We start from the raw sequence: 21,559 nt of genomic DNA, 5'->3' as shown, positions 1-21,559 counted from the left end.
AATAAGGTTCCAGTGCACACACAGTACCAGAAGGAGTTTTCAAGCCTATTTTATCTTAGTTGTACCAACTCTGCTCTTTTTCACCAGTTTTCTCTAAGGTTTTTCCCTTTCGTTCAGTCCAAAATGCTCACGGCCCCAAATGTTCCCTGAAGGCCACGGCTTCACTACAATATTCCCCCTTCTCCATTTCACATTTAGATGTGTTATATTTCAGACTCGGTTAAACATTCTGAACTCTCCCTATATTCCTGCTCATTCTCGGCCTTCACTGAGGAAGCAAGGTAACGGCCTCTCTGTCCTGCCTCCTCCCTCTTCACCCCAGTTGTTCAAGCCTAGGGGTTACAGCTGGATTACCCAGCATGCCAGTGACTCTCAACCCTGGTTGGCATCCTAGAGTCATTTTTTAAAAAATACTGGCTTCTTGGACCTACCCCTGACCAATTAAATTGGAATCTGTGGAGTTAGGGTACCCTCACTGGTATTTTTATAAAGCTCTCCTGGAGATTGTGATGAAGGCCAGTTTGAGAAACAGAGCAGTGGGCAGCGCGATATCTGTCTAAGGCAGTGATTCTTAAACTTTAGTGCTTTGGGATCACCTGAAGGCCTTATTAAAACAGATTGCTAGGTCCTATACCCTTAGTTCCTGATTCAGTAGATTTGGGGTGTGGCCCAAAAATTAACGTTTCTAACAAGTTCATGGGTAATGCAGATGCTGCTGGTTCAGGGATCACACTTTGAGAACCACTCTTCTAGAACACCAGCAAAAACAGGGGCACCACAAAAAAAATGAGAGGAAATGAATCAGATTGTATTTGATATTTCCAACAAGTGTGATAGTTACCATCATAGTGCTAGTCAGAAACTTTTTGGGCTTCTGTACCCCTTTATTTTATGGTTTAGTATGATTATTTCGAATTGTATTTGGGGAGAGAGATAGGACTCTCATAATTCTTTCATTGCTGGGGTGACTCCTAAAAGTCTTAAGCCCTGTAGTTGTCTCCCACAAGTCAATGCATCTCGTCATGTAAACCTCAGCTTTCCCTCTTCCACGAGACTGTTTCCTTCACCAGATTCTGCCTGACCATAACAAGTCTTATAGTAGCCCACAACACAACACTATATGGAGAATAGCAAAGTAAAACACACACACACACACACACACGCACAAGCACATCTCACACTTCTCCCAACAAAAAGCCATAAGGCAGAAATAGTGTTTATCTTGTCTTCCAGGTGATAGGCAAATGAATCTTGATATTCAACTTTATGACACAGAACTTGACATGTGGAGGGCATGCAAATATCAATGCAGATGACCTGTCAGAGTTATGGAAATGAAAGGTACTTTTGCTTTTGAATAACTTTCCCATCTGTTTTTGCAGTTTGTCTCCTCTCTACCAGCCTATGAGATATTTCTATTGTACACGGCGAAAATCAGGTGCAGGAAGCTTTTTTTTTTTTTTTTTTGAGGATGATTAGCCCTGAGCTAACTACTGCCAGTCCTCGTCTTTTTGCTGAGGAAGACTGGCCCTGAGCTAAAGTCCGTGCCCATCTTCCTCTAATTTATACGTGGGATGCCTACCACACCATGGCGTGCCAAGCACACCTGGGATCTGAACCGCCGAACCCCGGGCTGCTGCGAAGTGGAAGGTGTGCACTTAACCACTGCCCCACCGGGCTGGCCCCTGCAGGAAGCTTTCAAACTTGCCCAGAACCATACAGTTCTTTAGGTATGAAGTGACGTCTCTTGGCTCTTAAACTCTGCATTCTTTTCTCTAGAACATGCTGTAACTTAAATGCCGTAACACTGGATCTGAAGGGAAGAGAGAAAGAATTTGAGATGTTTTTTAACACTGTAGAAGTGAAGTCTAAGGAAAACATCCTGCAGTTTTAAAGTCCATGTAAATAGCAGAGTTATCATATAGTTAGAAAGAATTTAGATGCAATTTATGATGCCTGAGGGAACAACAGTGTGAAAGGGGAGGAAAGAGAAATAGAAAAGATTTAAGGTAAAATATTTGTATATTTAGCTTATAGTCCTGGGGCCTGAAAGGAATTCTGTTGCACTTTAAAGAGAAAACAGGGCAAAAGATGCATTGTTTCAATTAACTACTGCTGTTACAAGCGACCACCAAATTTAGTGGCTGAAACCAAGACCGTTTTATTTGCTCACGATTCTTTGGGTTAGGAGTTCAGACAGGGCTCAGTGAGGATGGCTCCTCTCTCCTCCATGTCATCTTGACTGAGGTGCCCCCACTGGGGCTGGAAGATCCAATGTGGCCACGTCCATATGTCTGGGCCTTGGTGCTGACAGTCGGGTGGGGTACCTTGGTTCTCCTCCACATGACCTTTCTCTCTCCCTCCATGTGGTCTCGCATAATTCAGTAGCTAGCTCAAGCATTTTTACAAGGTGGGTGTCTTCAAAGGGGCTGAAAGGGATTATGCAGCATCTCTTTCACCATATTCTGTTGTTCAAAGCAAGTCAGAAGGCCAGCATGGATTCAAGAGATTGGGAAATAGATTCCACTCTTTGTTTTTTTTTTTTTTAAAGGTTGGCTCCTGAGCTAACATCTGTTGCCAATCTTCTTCTTCTCCTCCTCCGCCAACCCCAAAGTCCCCCCAATATGTAGTTGTATATTCTAGTTATAGGTCCTTCTGGTTGTGCTATGTGGGATGCCGCCTCAGCATGGCTTGTTGAGCAGTGCCATGTCCACACCCAGAATCAGAACCTGCGAACCCCTGGGCCGCTGAATCGGAGCGCATGACCTTAACCACTTGGCCACAGGGCCTGCCCCAGATTCCACTCTTGATGGGAGAATAGTACAGGCACATTGCAAAAGGGATGTGGTTATCCTAGGTGAAAGAAGCCAGACATAAAAGAGTACATTATGAATGAATCTATTTATATGAAATTCTAGAAAAGGCAAACTAGTCTAGAGTGACAGAAAAGCAGATCACTGGTTGCCTTGGGCTGGCAGGTGGGGATTGACAGCAAAAGGACATGAGGGAACATTTGGGAACGATAGAAATGTTCTGTACCTTGATTGTGGTGGTGTATACACAGGTTATACATTTGTGAAAATGTGTGCATTTTATTATAATTATTAGGTAAATTATACAAAAAAAGGACGGGGAGGTAGGAGAGACTGTGGTGACCATCTTCAGAAATAATCTCCCATTGGTAAAAATTTAGATCTGAAGGAACCTTTGAAGACCATTGGGTCCAGTGCCTTCATCTTACAGAGAAGGGAAGTGAGGCCCAGTAAGAGGAAATGCCAAAGGTTACTGTGCAAGGTAGTGACAAAACCAGGACTAGAACCCAGACTCCTAACCACAGTCTTCCTGTCACTTCTCTCATAGCCTCTAAGAAGATTGGGGAAAAGGATGCCCTGGACCTGTGTCCCGCTGAGACTTCACTTAGATGTGAACATGTCTGGGGATGAGGCCTGGGCCATGTGAGCTGTCAATATTCCTTTGCACTCTAGAACTTTCCAGGGGTCCCCAAGAGTCAATATGAAGAGTCAGGACGAGATTTCTGTGCTCTGTTCCTAGCTTTGCGAGACTATGCACGAGTTCCTGTAACTACTCCGTAAGTCGGTGTCTGTAATAAAGGTGAATGGAGAATATTTCTAAATAGAATTGAACACCGTGGGGAAAAAAATAGAGGAGCAACTATGCCACAGCCACCTGTCGTCTACAGTGCTATCTTTGGGTTTCCTAGGAGGGTACTGGTGGGAAAGGACAAGGAGGGCTATGGAACTATCAAAACAGTATTATTTACTTAAGTTTTACTAAATTAGCAAACCTACCTTTCAGGCTTGTAAGATGAGGATTATTGCTAGCTTTCATAAAATGTTCCATAGTAAGATAGAGCTGAAGTAATAATAAATAGTATTGCAACTCATAGTAATATGCAAATGTTAGGACATATTTGAGGAATTTGAAAAAGTACATACAGGCCATTCTCTATCTTTAGTATACTATCTTTACTCAGAAAAAAATGACTTTGAACCTTGTCTAAAGTGTCTCAGATATTAATCAGATGTATTCAACTCCTTTGGCTCCCAAAGAATCTTTTTAAACAACATCTACGAAAGAAAGCAGAATGCTGTGGGCCGAAATGATTTGCGGCTGGTACATCAGAGAGAGAGTAATACGCTGCTGATCTCGGGCGCTTGCCCAGAGGACCGCGAACTTGAACTGTAGATAGAATCTGAACCTTTTGCTAACACAAAGTCACTTTTGAAATTAGTTACCAAAACACTAAAAAATGAATGATTCAGCAAGGGAAGTTTTTTCAAGAGAACATCGCTCTGATAGATTTCTGAAGCTTGGGTTTTTCTTCATTTTAGTTTTGGGTTGTTATTTCTCCCTTTTTCTAGTTCCTATATCTTAAAAATTATTCATAGTAAACATTGTATTAAATGAGAGGACACTGATTTGCATCTTGAAGTTGTGGTTTCTGTCTCAAAGCTGCTGACTGGAAGGAGCCTGTTCATTCACAAACTTGAAATGCAGTTGCAGAATAACTCTGCCGGCCTAACGCTAATGCCCGGTGGGAAGAGATGCATTTATGGAAGTAGTTCAAGCCAAAGACATCTCCTCTCATTTGGCTTACCCCGTCTGGGCAATGCTTTGGTCCTGAGTGGATTCCGCTTGGTATAAGTTGGGTTAAAGAGGGGAAAACAATATGGAATATAGGGGAATTACCCTGAGGCTCTCTTAGAGTCTAACCTCAGCAACCCTACAAGACTTAGCTTCATCTAGGCCAGGCATTCTCACTCTTCAGACCTTCTTAAAAGTTATGTTTCTTGGAGCCGGCCCGGTGGTGCAGCGCGGTTAAGTTTGCACATTCTGCATCGGCGGGCCGGGATTCACCGGTTCGGATCCCGGGTGTGGACATGGCACCGCTTGGCACACCATGCTGTAGCAGGCGTCCCATAAATAAAGTAGAGGAAGATGGGCATGGATGTTAGCTCAGGGCCAGTCTTTCTCAGCAAAAAGAGGAGGATTGGCAGCAGATAGCTCAGGGCTAATCTTCCTCAAAAAAAAAAAAAAAAAAGGTTACGTTTCTACTCCATGGCTGCCATGTTTTGAAATATCTGGACTACCCAACATGTAGCATCATTCATAACCCTTGAAGCTTTTAGTCAGGTACACACACGTTGTGGCAAGGTTTTTTTTCAGTAGCATTGGGAACCATGTACGGATCACCAGTACTGACTTAAGAACTCAGGAACCCAGCATGAAGTGAAACTCACAAGGGAGACACACCAAGACTTCTGGGTCTTCTACTTCCCTGCCAGCCCGGCTGCCACTTCCCACCATCACTGCCGTTCCTCTGGAATTGATGGTTGTTTTAATCACCTCCGATTCATGCCATTAGTAAGGGAGGTATTCCCACCCTAGAATTATGGGGATAGCCAGATGCGCAACACCTGACACTGGACAGATGCGATTGACCTATACTCGCAGCCAGGGAAGGGAGACCACCGCATACTGGGCACGTGGAGGTTGCACTCGGGGACAGAATGAACAACCAGGAGCTGTGGGGGCGCAGGTTCTTTGTAGTATCAAAAGGGGTGGGGTGGCCCCTGGCTCCCAAGAGAGGGTGTGATTGGCTTGTTTTGGTTCTCAGGGCTGGCAGGGAACTGGAACCCCCCACCCAGGGATAAGCAGAGGTGGCACCTGGTCCATTTGATAAGGAGAGTGGTTTGGCTAGGGGGCCTTAGAGTGAGGCAAAGGATGCAGGCCAAACCTTTCTAGTTAATACTTACAATTAGTCACATAGCAAATGATTACTGAATATCTTCATGTGCTAGCACACACATTAGATTAGGCGTGGAGACTACGGTGAACAGAACACAGTCCCTATTCTGAAGGAGTCAATGGAGGAGAATGGAAGACATAAGCAGATGGTCACGATACAAAGCAGGTGCAGGAACAAAGATTTGTGCCTGTGCTGTGAGAGCACAGTGATGGGAACAGTTCCTCCAGAGTGGGCATGATGAAAGGCTCCACAGGGACCAGGGAGTGGCCCCTGAGCTGGCCTTGAAGGATGAGTAGGAGTTTGCCCACCAGAGAAGGGAGAGATGGGAGCATCACATCAGAGGGACCAGTGTGACCAAAGGTGGAAATGATCATGTGTTAAAAATAAGTTAAATGTTAAAAGTAAGTGACAAATAGTCCAGCAAAGGTTGGGGGAGGGAGGTGGTTAGCATAGGGATGGGGGCAGGGTTGACACTGTCTCGGAGAGGGCAGTTTGGCATAGTCAGGGACATTGTGCCAGGAGGGCTGCCCTGGGAGCTTTCTGCTTCTCTCACCCTCTGCTCTCCACATTTCCCTCCAGTCCTTCTTTCTCCCCAGGCATCTTCTCGTCTTTGCAGAATCACATTCTGTTCTTATGTTAAGTGGGGGTGAGGTGATGGGGGAGGGAGCAAGGAGAGATGAGATGTGAGGAGCTTGCTAAGGGAGCTGAGGAAATGACAAGAATAAACTTCACTCGCCTGACCATCTTACCAAAGACTGCTTCTAAATACATGTGTAAAATATTATGCCAATCTCTTAATGTGCCAAAGCTCCCAGCCACAGGCCAGGCCAGCTGGGCACTGCCCAAAGCTTTGTCAAGAGCGCTCAGATCCCTTGCCCTCTCAGCTCCTCCTACTCCTTCTCTGCTGCTCTTGGAATCTTCTCCATCCTTGCTCCTGCTCCCCTTGGCCAAGATGATCAACTCTGGGAAAACCACAAACTTCTCTAGACACTGAGGAGGCTAGGCAGCTGATTTTCTTGGAGTCGAAATAAGGGAGAGAGAGTTGAAGATGTTTTTATCTAGTTCAGGAACACTGCCATCAATGTTCCTACCTTAGATGGATAGATCTTTGAGCTGTGTTTGTTTTCCTATACAATTCTTGCCTTCACAGGTGCTCACGTCTTGGGTTGGAAATTGCCTCCCCTTCCTCTCTGCCTCAGTTCTCATCTGGAAAACCCTTACTCATCTTTCAAAACCTAGTTCAAAGGTCACCACCTTGAGAAGCCTCCGTCGGGCAAGCTAGTCACTACATCCTCCCTTAGCAACTATTTTGAAACACTGAACACATTGCTTATAATTATGTCTGCATGCATTTCCTTCACTCTTATCTAAATTCCTGAGGTATCTTTGTTTCCGTAGCAACCAGCAGGAACAGACACATAGTAGGTATTCAGTAAAACTTGAATGAATAAAAGGAGATGAAAGCCAAAGAAAGCATTTTAAAAATCATACATATGGATCAAGCTTCCAACTACCAATTTACAGAAAATAGAGTACAGAAAAAGATGTTAAATACCACCCCAGGATACAGTCGGCAAAATCCTGGGAGAGGAAACTCTTTAGTACAAACAACCCACTTGCTTGAAAAATGAATTGCAAGGAGGGAAAAAAGAGAGATAGAGGAGGACCAGTAATTTAAGAGACAGAAGACCTGTGAATCAACTGCAAAGCATGGACTTTATTTGGATTTCGATTTTTAAAAAATATTACATTGACATGTATAAGGCTTTGGAAATTTGAACATTGATTGACCGGATATTTAATGACTTTAAGGACTGATTGCTGATTGTTTTAGATGTGATAATGGCATCATATTTATTTTGAAAAGAGAATAGTTGTTATATTTTAGAGATAAGTCCTGAAGTGTTTATAGGTAAAATTATGTCTGGAATTAGCTTCAAAATAGTACAAGACAGAGGAAGTGGATGAGCGTGTGAACGGGGCAGGGTTGGCCATGGGGTTGGTGATTGTAGGCTGAGTGACGGGCACAGAAAGAATCACCATATATATTTTTTAATGTACACTTGAACTTTTTATTGCATTGTTTAAAAACAATAAAAAAATTAAAAAAAATTTTTAAAATGTGAAGTCTTGAATATTTCACATTCACAATTTGTGGCACAGTAACTAGTTTAATAACAGAATTAAAATGAGTCCTCCTCGCCTTAATGTGAAAAAATTTTAAAGTTTAATGTATGCATATTTGCGGTTTTATTGTGTACTTGTGCTAGAATATTTTCCAAAGGAACGTTTTTATTTAAAAAAAAAACAAGTAATGCCAATTAGAAAATAGAGTCTTTATATTTGGAAATGCACTTTCTCAGCTAGTTTTTAGGAACACCCCTGTTTTTTTCAAAGGGATATCTATAGTGATGGCCAGTTGAACCGGTCCGCTAGTAAACTATAGTATTTTAACATTGTTACGAGTTGCAGACAGTTCTTAGATGCAAAGCAAATTTGGAACAATGGTCTCTAAGCACAATCACCAACAACATTAGCAATACGAAGATTTTGAAGTCTGTTCACTTCCACCAAGTCCAAAGTTCTATGAGTTAAGCAGTGGGTTTCCCAGGGTGCTTATCGGTGTGGTTAAACAAGGTGTGGTGATACCCACACGGGCAGTGCTTTTGAAAAAAATATTCTTTGAATCAGTCTGCGCGATATTGCTTACTTAGAACATTTTATTATCTGTATCTTCAACTTAATATTGCCTTCGATGTTTCTTTATGATAAATATCTTCTAAAACTTAACGATTATGTATCAAAACTTGTATTTTCTTTTGTCAGACTTATGCAGAGTAATCTGAGGATGAGGGGTCATTTTCCCTGCCCCTCCGCCCCCCCAACCCTCACCGTGAATGACTTATGGACACTGAATCACTTGGTCCTTGGAACTGATGGTTGCCACTAAATGTGTATGTTTCCGTAACATAGCCATGTTATATGTAAAAGTTTAATTAAAAATATTTCTCAGGGAAATTAAACATATTTCTCAGTTTTAAATGGATCTTGAGTTTTTATATTTTTAAGTTGTGTATGAGTGTTGCTGTGTAACTGGGAAGTGGGGCTGGAGGGTAAGAACCAACCGTTATCGAATGTCTCCTCTGCCAGCTAACAGGCTAAGTGCTTTTCTGATGTCGTTTCATTTAATCCTCCTAATATGTAGTCAAGAAGAGCTTCACTAGTTCCACTTTGCAGATGGGGAAAGTAAGGCTCAGAGAAGATAAGAAATTTGTTCCATCTCACATGTTGGTCAAAAGAAGCCAGACACAAGAGAGTCCATACTACGATTTCATTTCTATAAAAGTAAGATGTTTATATTAAAATATAAAAACATTTTCAGGGCTGGCCCGGTGGCCAAGTGGTTAAGTTTGCGCGCTCCGCTGCAGGCGGCCCAGTGTTTCGTTGGTTCGAATCCTGGGCGCGGACATGGCACTGCTCATCTAACCACGCTGAGGCAGCATCCCACATGCCACAACTAGAAGGACCCACAACGAAGAATATACAACTATGTACTGGGGGGCTTTGGGGAGAAAAAGGAAAAAATAAAAAATCTTTAAAAAAATATAAAAACATTTTCTAAGGATAAACTAGTCTGTGGTGTTAGAAATTAGGATTGCAGTTCTGTGGGGCAGTGACTGGGTGTGGTGGGGTCTGGGGTGCTGGTAACGTACTGCTTCTTGATAAAGCTGCTCGTTACACGGGTCTGTTCACTTTGTGAAAATTCGTAGTCCTGTGCACTTGTGATTGGTCCGCTTTTTTGTATGTACGTTATACATCAATACAATTTACAAAATGTGCAGTGAGGTCTTTGAAGCTTTTAAAGAAAGTCTTTAAAATTTTCAGTTAACTCTGACGTTGTTTCTTTACCAGGAGAAATAAACTAAATTCTGAAATCTTGTAGCATTTGTAATATACAGACCTCATGATGGTTTACGTGTTGTTCAAAATGATTAGTCTCAAAAATTTTCTGTAAACCAGTAGTTGTCTGTTTAGAAAAAAACCCATTTGCTAAGCATTTTTGTAAGAAGCATTTAGTGAGAACCATGCAAGTTTTTATAGCCTGAAACTTCTTTAGAACAACCGTTTGCCGTTTTGTTAAGGAACAGTAAATAAATCAATTTCTGAAGGCAGATAATTTCTAATCCATCAGTTTGCTAATGTAGTCATATTAATGACGGGGATACGTCCTGAGAAATGCGGTTAGGCATTTTTTTTGTGTGCGAACATCATAGAGCGCACTTACACAAACCTAGATGGTACAGCCTACTACACATCTAGGCTGTATGATATTAATTTCATGGGACCACCATCATACATGTGGTCCATCATTGACCGAAATGTCATTATGCGATGCATGACTGTAAAATAAAACATGAGAAATCGAAAAATTCCTGGCATCAGAGTGAAATTACAATACAAAATTTCTTAAAACCACAAGTAAACTGACATCTGCCAATCTGGGCCTATGGAAGCAAAAACACATTTCGGCATTCATCCCAACGCGAGGTGCATCGTAGCTGCTCAAAGGGAGATGAGACTATAATGTAATACAGGATTAGTAATGCTTTAAATTCAGACTCTGCCAATACACTGTCACAGGCTTAAAATCAATATGGTAAGCATTAAGTGAACAGTGGCCAAATGCTATGGTAATAGCCCTCAATCCAACCCATGACAATGCTCCTCCTTTCCCACCAAGCTGCATAGTGAATCTGTTTTAAGGAGCTGATTTATTCCTTCCAGCCCCTACACTTACATCCCCCTCCTTGGTTATTTTGTTGAGTAGAGAAGTCAACTCAAATCTCAAAGTCCCAACCTAGCTTTTCAAAAGGGGTCCCCTCTTAGCCCAGTGTTTCCAGAAGTACCCTCAGCACGTTTCTTCTCCTATAGGACCGCACGCAAGAGTAGTAGTGCAGTAGTAGCAATGGTAGGAATAACAACAACAATGACAATAACTAACATTTGTATAGTATTTTCTGCGTACTAGGAACTTGTTTTAGTCAGTTCAGGCTGCTGTAACAGAATACCACAGACTGAGTGGCTTGAACAACACACATTTATTTCTCACAGTCCTGGAGTTTGGGAAGTCCAAGATCAAGGCTCTGGCAGATCTGGCATCTGGTGAGGGTCCAGTTCCTGGTTTGCAGCCAGCTGACTTCTCATTGTGTCCTTACATGGTGGAGAGCAGAGAGAAGGTAAGCTCTGTGTCTCTTCTTATAAGGGCGCTAATCCCATTCATGAGGGCTCCACCCTCCTGACCTAATCACCCCCAGATTCCTCCCCACCATACCATCACATTGGGGGTTAGGATCTCAACATACAAATTGGAGGGAGGCCACAAACATTTGATCATTAAACCATTTAATCCTGCCAACAGCTCAGTAAGGCAACTATTAAACTACCATCCTCATCATTCCATTTTATAGGGGAGAAAACTGAGGCACAGAGAGGTGAGGGGACCTGTCCGGGGTGACACAGCCAGCAGGGGGAGGAGTTGGGATTCTGGCTCTGGGTGGTGATTCCCAACCTTGATTGCACTTTGGATTCACCTGGACAGCTTTCAAAACTCTGATGCCTGGGTCTCACCCGCAGTGCCCACCCCCCAAGCTCCAATTCCAGATTCTAATTTAATTGGTCAGGCATTTTTTTGATGATCCTTGGGCAGTTTTAATGAGCTGCCAGGTTTGGGGCCTCTGGTCTGGGGTCTGGCATCTTGGCATCATCATATGCAGTCCATTAGAAGCGCTCGAGGGGCTGGCCCTGTGGCTGAGTGGTGAAGTTCTCACGCTCTGCTGCAGCAGCTCAGGGTTTCGCCGGTTCGGATCCCGGGCACGGACATGGCACTGCTCGTCGTGCCACGTTGAGGTGGCGTCCCACATGCCACAACTAGAAGGACCTGCAATTAAGACATACAACTATGTGCTGGGGGGATTTGGGGAGATAAAGCCAAAAAAAAAAAAAGGAAGTGCTCCAGTGCTCAAGCGGACGCTATACCTTGGTTCCTATGACTTTCCCCATTGGGCACAAACTGGTTAAAGGAACAGTCAATGGAAGAAGGCTTGTTCATGAAATAATGACAACTCGTGGGCTTTTAGCTAGCCACAGGGTCTTAGGCAAGTGCCTCAGGACTTAGTTTTCTCATCTGCAAAGCAAAAGGTTTGAATTGAATGATTTCCTGGTTCCTTTCAGTGCTACGAGTCTATGAAATCAATATATTAAACCCTTCATTATCCTTGAGTGGATGATCCACAGAAAACGCTTAGTCTGAGGACTGCTTCCTTCAGTCAATCTTCTTAGCAATTGGTGTACGCCCAAGGAATGTGCATCAATTTTATTTTTGGCCTAAGCAGACCTAATGAGGAAGGAAAGAATCATGTGTGTTTGCGCGTGTGTACATGTGAAAACCATTCAGAAGATAAACTAAACGATTTGGAGGGATTATCTGCTGTTTGGGATTGTCCACGTCACTGCCCCCTCCAATAGCGTTGATAATTGAAAGTGGCCTGTCATCTGATTGTTGACAGCTGAAGGATCCATGTTGCCAAGGAAGCTGTGGCTGGATGCCAAGTAACAACCTGATTAATTATCCTTCTCTTTGTGCTGTCCCAGTGACACATACTCTTCCCTCACCAGAGTGGTGTCCAGTTTCAGGACCAGGGAAGAGAACAGTAAGTCCCCCAAATGAACAGTCCCTATTTCCTGAGGCAGAAAATACATTAGAGCAACTTTTCATCCCCACTCAGGTCCTTTGCTCACGGCCCTACTTGTTGACTCTGCCTAAGACAATAACTAAATCAAGGAGGGGCTGTCTAGTCGCACTGGCTTTCCACGTGGAGGGTTCCAATAAAATGCTCTCTCTTCTTCAATCTGATGCATATCGAGGTTGCCCCAAACAGTTTGTCGGAGGCTCCAAGATAAGACAAACCACCATGGCCAAGAGGCTGAAACTTATTTCCTGTGGCTCTACGCTGACTGGGCTTAAACGAGTAATTATCTTCAGTACATAGTTTAGTTTGGAGTATTAAATAGAATTCTGACAGCCTTTTCTAAAACCAGTTTGAAATAGTGGGCTTTCACACGGTATTAAGTGGGCACTGAACTTATGACGGCAGGGCAGAGGCACTGATGGCGGAGGGCGTGGTCTCTGGGCCACACCACCTGAAGGAGCGCCTTACCAATGGAGAAGAGCCCACTCAGATTTCTCTGTGGCCGTGGCTAATATCCGGGCCAAGGGATACTTCGTGCCATGGCAATTTGTGGACTTCAAAGGCTTTCCCTGTCCTCGACTCAGTCAGTGGCCTCCGCGCAGAGTCCCCCAGTCCCTGAGAGGCCAGAGTTTTACTGGGTGTACCCACCAGGGGCCAGCTCTGCACTGGTATGCTGGGGCTTTCAGTGCTGGCACTCCAGGGCTCACCTCTGGGATGTTTCACCTTAACCCTGGGAAACAACTCCCAGGAAGAAGGTAGTTCTACTCACCTCCAGAGCTGTCCTGGCCCATGAGGGTTGGCTTTCTGGGTGATAGAGTCAGCCAGACCTTAGGCCTGGCTTCTGCTCAGTGGTGGTGATGATTTCACGGGGAACCTGTCCGACTTTACGTCAATTTCAAACAACTCTTTTAACAGTGGGGTCCCATCCTGGAGGTGGATGGAGGGGGAGAAATTACCTCTTAGAACTTGAGCTTTGAAGTCAATTCCGGCAGCCATCTTGCTTGGAGCTTTTCATGAATACAGTTGTCAATTGCTTTGCGATTTTATCCTAAAGGGCTGGAAAATGCAGCTTTCCTGTGTAGGGTAGCTCAGTGAAGGCACTGGAGCCCCACACAGAGCCCCTCTCCAGTGAGATTCTTCTAGACACCTCCTGAGATCGATAGAAAGAAGCTGAGCCTGTGTTTCTAATAGCAGAATACACAAGTTCTCAGACACTTGGACCTGATTTAGGCATAGAATTGTGCCTAGACCACAGAAAGAGTTTCCTCTGGGATATAAGCCATATGGATACGTGATTTCACTATCTACACAAGTCTATAGATCTAACTTATTAGCTTGTCTTAATCCCTTTCTTCCAAAGAATAATTTATTTCGCCTTTAGAAAACACATTGATTTTTACATAACAACATAGCTTTATAAAAGAACTTCAGCCTGGTCTAAAATTGTTTTGCTGGTTTGCACATTCCGGATTTACTGGGGTGTAAAATACCAAATTGATATCCTCTTTATCAGTTCACTAAACTGCTTCATGACTTTACCCATTGCCCTAAGGATACTTGTTGATAATCACCTGGACCTATGACATTTTCCTAGACGTCGAAGGAATGTAAACAGAGACTAGAAGGTAATGATTTTCCACCCATCACATAGCCATATTAGCAAGGAAACTAACATTGCCACATATTGCTGGTGTGACATCCGGGAACATAGCCTGACACAGACTTACTTTTAAATAGGATGAAAAATTTATGTACAAGTTACTTAGCACTACTCTAATTTATAATAATAAAAAAGTTGAAAAAACCTAAATATTTGATTACAAAGGAATCGTTGAGTGACTCACCATATTGCAATTAAAAATGGTTCCGATGAAGAACATTGAAAATGTTTATGATATACAGCTGAGAAAGCAGGCTATAACAGAGTGTGGACAACTGCAACTATGTTTTAAAAAAACACGCAAACAAAGTATGAAGTGTGTTTCTGGAGACAACCCCCACCTGTCTTCTTCAGCGGCTGCTCAGGGCCTTAAGATAAAGCCCTGAAATTGAAGGTCATTCCCAGCTGAGCCCAGCCTCCCCTCTACTCCCACACTGCCCTGCTTCCATTGGGCCAGCCTCCTCGCCAGTGTATCCTGCCTCTGGACCTTTGCACACGCTGTTCTCTTGCCCAGAAAGTGCTTCTTTCTTCCCCTTCTCAGTGCATCCCCCAGTCCTCCTTGCCAAGTGTTTTCTGTGCCATATGTTGATCATTTAAGGTCTTGCATTCTGCTCTAATTTTTCACATGCTTCCATTTTTTTCATATTCGTCCAAAGCAGACTTCAGGTACCGAAGAAGATGAAAGCTCCTAGGAGGCGGGTGATTACTTTATTGTATTTACTAAACATACCCTGAAATGTATTTCATGAACAAACCAAAGAGTTACAGGTGCCCAGATCCCTTGCCACAGGTCCCAGGGAAACTGGGAATCAGTGCTATGTGATCCAGCCGAAAGTGGAACAAAGTTGTGACCAAAAAGCCTTAACTCATGTTGCATGACAAACTAACATTTGTGACTTAGATGCGAGGTCACTGGCCCTGGTAGCAGCAGAGTCAGTGATCTTGTGAGAGACAGGACTTGGAAGCAATGCGGCTGCCTCGTGAGCCCGCACTTGGGACGCTGCCCTGGTCTCCCTGAGTTCTGCCTGAAGCTTGGCGCTGAGCGTTTATCCCCAGACTAGACCCTGCTCCTGTTAAACAGACAAGCCCAAGGCTGGTGGGAGCAAAGTATCAGGAAAACAAAATAACATATAATGTTTAAAAATGCTATATAAGTCTTCCATGATTAGAAACATACGGATCAGGAGCGGGGCCAGGATGCTTTATGGCGACTATAGAATGTCCCTCAATATTTTTCTGACAATACAAAATCAATTTACGTTTAATACATTTTAAAATAACCAACCCACTCATATTATTTGATATTACTAACGAGAGCTGAAATTGAATCTTAATGTGATTCGTGAGCATATTCAGCAGAGGTTTATTATTTCTGAAAACACTTTGTGTTATCACAGCCCTTTATCGTTGGAATTGCTGGGTTTTGTGGTACAAACACATTAGATTCATAATTAAAATGCTGTTGTCTATTAATGCTACCATAGCATTTTCTCCAAGCAGATATTTAAAAAACTCCTGTACACTTTCAAGGATGAGTGGACTCCTCTGTGAGGAGAGATTCCTTCCTACACAGGCTCTGTTTGTTCATATGATCAATTCAGGACAGAATAGAACATTATAAGAATGAGCGCTAATGCAGCCTAAGGGCACAAAATTGGAGCTGGGCATCACCTTGCCCAAACTGTGAAATAGCCCCTCCAAACTACCCACCTCTTCTGTGATTTTAAAGTGGTATCAATTCCAAAGGCTTGGCAAACAATGTGGGCAGAATTATCGTAGGGAAAAATATAAAGATGTAACAAAAGTTTTTTTAAAGAAGGTTCCAGTATGGTCAGCATAGCTTACCTGATGCCCTACTCTCTGGTTTAGGCAGGGACGAGAGGTCTGATCCCCACCTGTTACCCACAGGTCTCTGGAGCAAGAGCGGATTTCCACTTATTTGCCATAACTGGACAAACACAGTGAAGCCAGTTGACAGGCAAGAGTGAGGCAGGAGTGGGCCTGGGTTGGAAGGGCAATCAAAAAGGGTATGGGACTATTCCTCCAGGTGTCTCTGCCCTCCACCAGCTAGGTGGTCAAAAATCCAAATGGGCTTGGAGGTATGTTGCTCTTGGAAAGCAATAATGTGTTTCGCCATGAAACTTACCAAGGGTGCCTAGGTGCCTCTGGCCTAAAAGAAACCAGACTTCTGGGTTTCAGGCAAACCAGGCCTTGGCCCTCAAAGGCTCATAATATCCTCACATTATTGTATAACCTGTCTAGTCCCCTTTTGTGGAATTTTCATGAAAATCTGTATAGTAAAATGGAATTGACTAGAGCAAAGGCATGCAGCCTTTTACCAGCAAGAACTCTTTTTAGTATTCTCCAGCATGGAAAAAAAAGTAATCATTAATTACTTTCCACTTTAAGTTCAGATCATCTGATCAGCAGAAGGGACAAATTTTGCCCCAAATTGTTGATGTAGTTCTAGACAAATGCCATGGCATTTTAATCAATCATGGGGACTCTTACATCAGGTCCGTGTATGATAGTTGTTAGACTTTGGAAATATTTAAAATAGTCTGAGGGCGGCATTCACTGTCACGCAGACTCTTGACAAGCTGGACTTGTTGTGCTGAGCAGAGCAGAATCTGGAGTGGTAGAGAGCTGGGGCAGGCTAATGGAGATGCTACGGGGTTGAGTTTTCTCTCTTTTTAATTAATTTTATTTATTTTTTATTGCAGTAACATTGGCTTATAATATTATATAAGTTTTGGGTGTACATCATTATATTTCGATTTCGGTGTAAATTACATCATGTTCACCACCCAAAGACCAATTACAGTCCATCACTACACACATGTGCCTAATCACCCCTTTCACCCTCCGCACCCCTCCCCTCTGGAAACCACCAATCCAATCTCTGTCTCTATGTGTTTGTTTGTTGTTGTTTTTATCTTCTATTTATGAGTGAGATCATATGGTACTTGACTTTCTCCCTCGGACTTATTTCGCTTAGTAATACCCTCAAGGTCCATCCATGTTGTCACAAATGGCTGGATTTCATCATTTCTTATGGCTGAGTAGTATTCCATTGTGTATAAATACCACATCTTCTTTATCCATTCGTCCCTTGATGGGCACTTAGGTTGTTTCCAAGTCTTGACTATTATAAATAATGCTTCGATGAACATAGGGGTGCACATATCTTTATGCATTTGTGTTTTCATGTTCTTTGGATAAATACCCAGCAGCAGAATAGCTGGATCGTATGGTAGTTCTATTCTTAATTTTTTGAGGACTCTCCATACTGTTTTCCATAGTGAATACACCAGTTTGCACTCCCACCAGCAGTGTATGAGGGATCCCTTCTCTCCACATCCTCTCCAGCACTTGTTATTTCCTGTCTTGTTAATTATAGCCATTCTGACGGGTGTGAGGCAGTATCTCATTGTAATTTTGATTTGAATTTCCGTAATAATGAGTGATATTGAACATCTTTTCCTGTGCCTGTTGGCCATCAGAATATCTTCTTTGGAGAAATGTCTGTTCAGATCTTTTGCCCATTTTTAAATTGGGTTATTAGTTTTTTTGTTATTGAGATGTATGGGTTCTTTATATATTTTGGATATTAACCCCTTATCAGATATACGGTTTGTAAATATCTTCTCCCAGTTGTTAGGTTGTCTCTTCATTTTGTTGTTCGTTTCCTTTGCTGTGCAGAAGCTTTTTAGTTTGATGTAGTCCTATTTGTTTATTTTTTCTATTGTTTCCCTTGCCTGGTCAGAGGGGCTGGGTTTTTTCGCAATAGCACAGTGAGGATCATGCAGACTGTCCTCATACCTTGTCCCCACGGACTCACAGCCAGATGCCAGCGTGAAGGGGACCGTAATTAGAACAACAACAGTAACCTCAGCTACAGCAACATCGACACGTTGATGGACATGTTTACTGAGTGCTGACCAGATTCAGGCACAGGATAAGCCTTTCACCTGGATCAATTTGTTTAGTCCTGAGGACATCCCAATTCCAGTGGTACTGCTATGATCATCCCCATTTTATAGCTGGAAAAACTGAGGCTCAGTGACTTTCCCCAGGCCACAAAACCAGAGAGGAGTGGCTGGGACCCAAATCCCAAGTCTGTCTGACTTCAGAGCCCTTGCTTATAATAATTAGACTAGGTAAGGAGGAAGGGATAAAAATGAAGACCTGCTCCACTAAAATTTCCACGGAACACAGAGAGCAAAGCAGGCCGTCTCAGTGGCCGTGGAGGTGGAAGAGTGCAGAACATGGAGCCTCGGGGGAGCCTGTGTAGACTGAGGCGGGCCCTGCAGTACCCAGCTCCCCCACTCCTGGCCGTAAGTGACAGCCTGCCATGAGTTGGGGCAGAAAAGAGGGAAAATTGCACCCCGACATAGGAACCAAGAGAGATGACTTCCACTCTCCTCACCCGTCCTTTCCTCCCAAAGTCCTGCGAATATTTGGGAGGAATCTGGGAACTCGAGAGGAGGGCTGGAGCTCCTGCCGGGTGAGTGATACTATGTCCTGAGAAATACCAGATGGTGACTATGGATTGGACACTGTTTTGATGCCCCAGCTAGCGGGCCTGGGAAATATGGCTTCCATTTATCGGATGTGAATAGTCTGGCTGGCTGATGGATTTCACATCTTTTTGGTATCTATGTAGGTATTTTCTGAGGTGGAGTTCAAGCTTCTTTTATGCAAAGACTTCACCTGCTTCTTCATATTTTGCAAATACGATTTTGCAAAGTGTTGTACGAATTTCAACGTTTGTCTATTTTTTATGATGGTGGCAAATATTACTAGGCAATAGGCATCTTCTTCACAAAACTCTTTAATTCTAGAGGACCCTTTTGTTAACAGATCCTTGGTGTAGTTTTCTTAGAAATGAGGAAGCTGTTCCACTGCTATTTTGAAATCACTGGGTTAAGTAGGTTCACTGTGTGTTAGTTCCTTTGTCTGATACTGACACATCTTAGATCAGAGGCTTTGAGCCCCATCTAGACCACTATTTGTCATCTGACTGTTCAGCCATCAAGTAGATTGCTTTATGATCTGATGTGATTGTTAGACTTCCAAAGGAACCAGAAGACCACAAGACGGATGATTCTTAACAGGCTCTCATTGTGTCACTACTCCAGGACATACAGTGGCTCCCGATTGCCCTTGGCATTCACCCAAAACTCCAGCCCATACTCATTCCTCCCTCTCACGCAGCACACAAATGTGTGCCGCATGTCATGCCTCAGCCCCTGTGTGCTCAGGGGCCTCCGCTCCCATGGGGAGCTCCCGAGGAGAAATGTGCTCCACTTCCCAGAGCCAGCAAGCCGCGGTAACCAAATGAAGATATGCTCAATCAATTTATAATTAACATACCATTCAATGGCCTGACGAGTATCACGCATTCTGAAAACCAAAGACGGGATTTGGAATGACTGTTTTCAAGAGTGGAAAGAAAAAACAAGCTTTAAATAAGGACTGTTTACATTTGTCAACATCTTCTACTTGAAATAATAAAGAACAGAGAGCAGAAGCAGCCTCGTGCAAAACAGCCTGTTCAAAACCACTGAGATGTATTAAAATACACAGCAGCACAGACGCTCTGTCACTTTAAAAACGTTTTGAATCCCTAATGCCAAGCAGGATGCTGGGGGCTTCTTGCAGCCAGCACCAAGTGTTGGGAAAACAGAAAAAAACAAAAACCAAACAAAGCCCTCTGTGTTGACTCAGCCATAAGTCAACTTCTGTACCCCCATAATAAGGACAACTTCGTGGAGTGATGAAATTCCAAGTAGACAGCCTTCCAGGTTTCATTATATATATAGGCAATTTTCAGACCCGCTTAATAATAGCCTGCATGATAAAGTATTGGAGTCGATTGGCTGGAGGGACATCAAAGGAGAAAGACGGTCCTGTGAATTAGTGGACTCGGGTGCTCTCGGGGAATCTGAGGGATGATTGAACCCCAGGACTAGTGTGCAATGTGCTAGGTGCTTACTGACAACGTCCAGAAACTTAAAAATAAACTAACTGTTGAAAATGCAAGGAGGCTATGTCCAGGAGACATGCTAAAAAAACAAATTTCAGGCTGGTTTATGGGGTTTTTTTAAAAAAGATGAAAGAGAGAAGAAAGGAAGGAAGGTAGGGAGGAAGGAAAAGAGAAAAAAGGCAATGATTTAAGTGGCTTTGTAATTTCCCCCTCTGTTCATGCGAGTAGCAATTGCCCACACATTCTTCAAGGCATTTCCTCATATTTTATCTGGTTTCATTCTCATCACAACCCTGAGGGAACGATTTTTTAAGGGAGGAAATGAACGCACGGAGGTTAAGTGACTCACCCAGGATGATCAAGCCAACAGGTCAAGGAGTGGCAACCACAGCCAATCCCTCTAACAAACAAAGCCAAGAGGGCCTGCTCTGTGTTGTGGAATGAACCCTCATGCCTCTTGCCTGGGGTCCCCCTGTCCTCGTGTTGCTATTGAAATTACCATATGGAACGATTTAGAGAAAGTCTCTCTGTAGACAGGGGCATGGACTTAATGATGCCCAGAGATCCCCAGCCACATGATGGTTTTCTTGTGATTCTAAAAATGCACAGTGGGCCTCCATGGAAACAGAGTTCCATGTGCTGGAAGTTGGGACTGGGCTCCCTTTCTTGTCATTGATCCGTTGCACATGTTGGGAAGGGCATAAAAGGAAAATAAGCGGATGTTCATTGATGGTCTGTCTTCCTAAGGAGATCTTGTTGCTTGTCAACCAGTGGTCCTCACCTGGACTATGTGGACTTCATGTGAAGTCCAGCTGACAGAGTGAGAACTCTGAATTTAGGTGGCTTCCTCTCGGACTCTGCACCAGAGCCTCCTCATTCCCTGATCTTCTGGGCTCGAAACTGTGTTGGCGTCTACACCGCTCAGTCCCTTATGGTAGACAGGGGATGGAGGCTCTTTGAGGGTGTGGGGGTGGCTGGGAGGGGTCTTTGGGATGGCTTTCTCCCTCTGATACTCAGATCATCTCCTGGAGAAAACCTGCTGCCATTTTGACTCCGCAATCATTTAATGTGGTGAAGAGTTGCCGTAGCAACGTGATTTCTGCATCCGGTTGACATAAATTCATGCCTGCCTGGTTTGAAAAGAAAAATTGGACATTCAAGCCCCATCAGAGAACTTACACATAGGAGCAGAGAGCAGCTATAAATCCTGACTTCATTATTATTTTTTAATTTTTTAGCATGGGTTTGAACATATGCAAAAGTGGGGACAAGTCTAATGAAGCATCGTGTGTCTGTCGCCAGCTTCAACAGTTATCAACACATAGCCACTCCTGTTCTTTTCTACACTCCTTCCTTCTCCAGCCCCCACCCACTGTATTATGTTTAAACAA

Source organism: Equus przewalskii, chromosome 30 (assembly GCF_037783145.1).
Source record: "Equus przewalskii isolate Varuska chromosome 30, EquPr2, whole genome shotgun sequence".
Classification (NCBI taxonomy): domain Eukaryota; kingdom Metazoa; phylum Chordata; class Mammalia; order Perissodactyla; family Equidae; genus Equus; species Equus przewalskii.
This window is presented reverse-complemented; position numbering follows the sequence as displayed.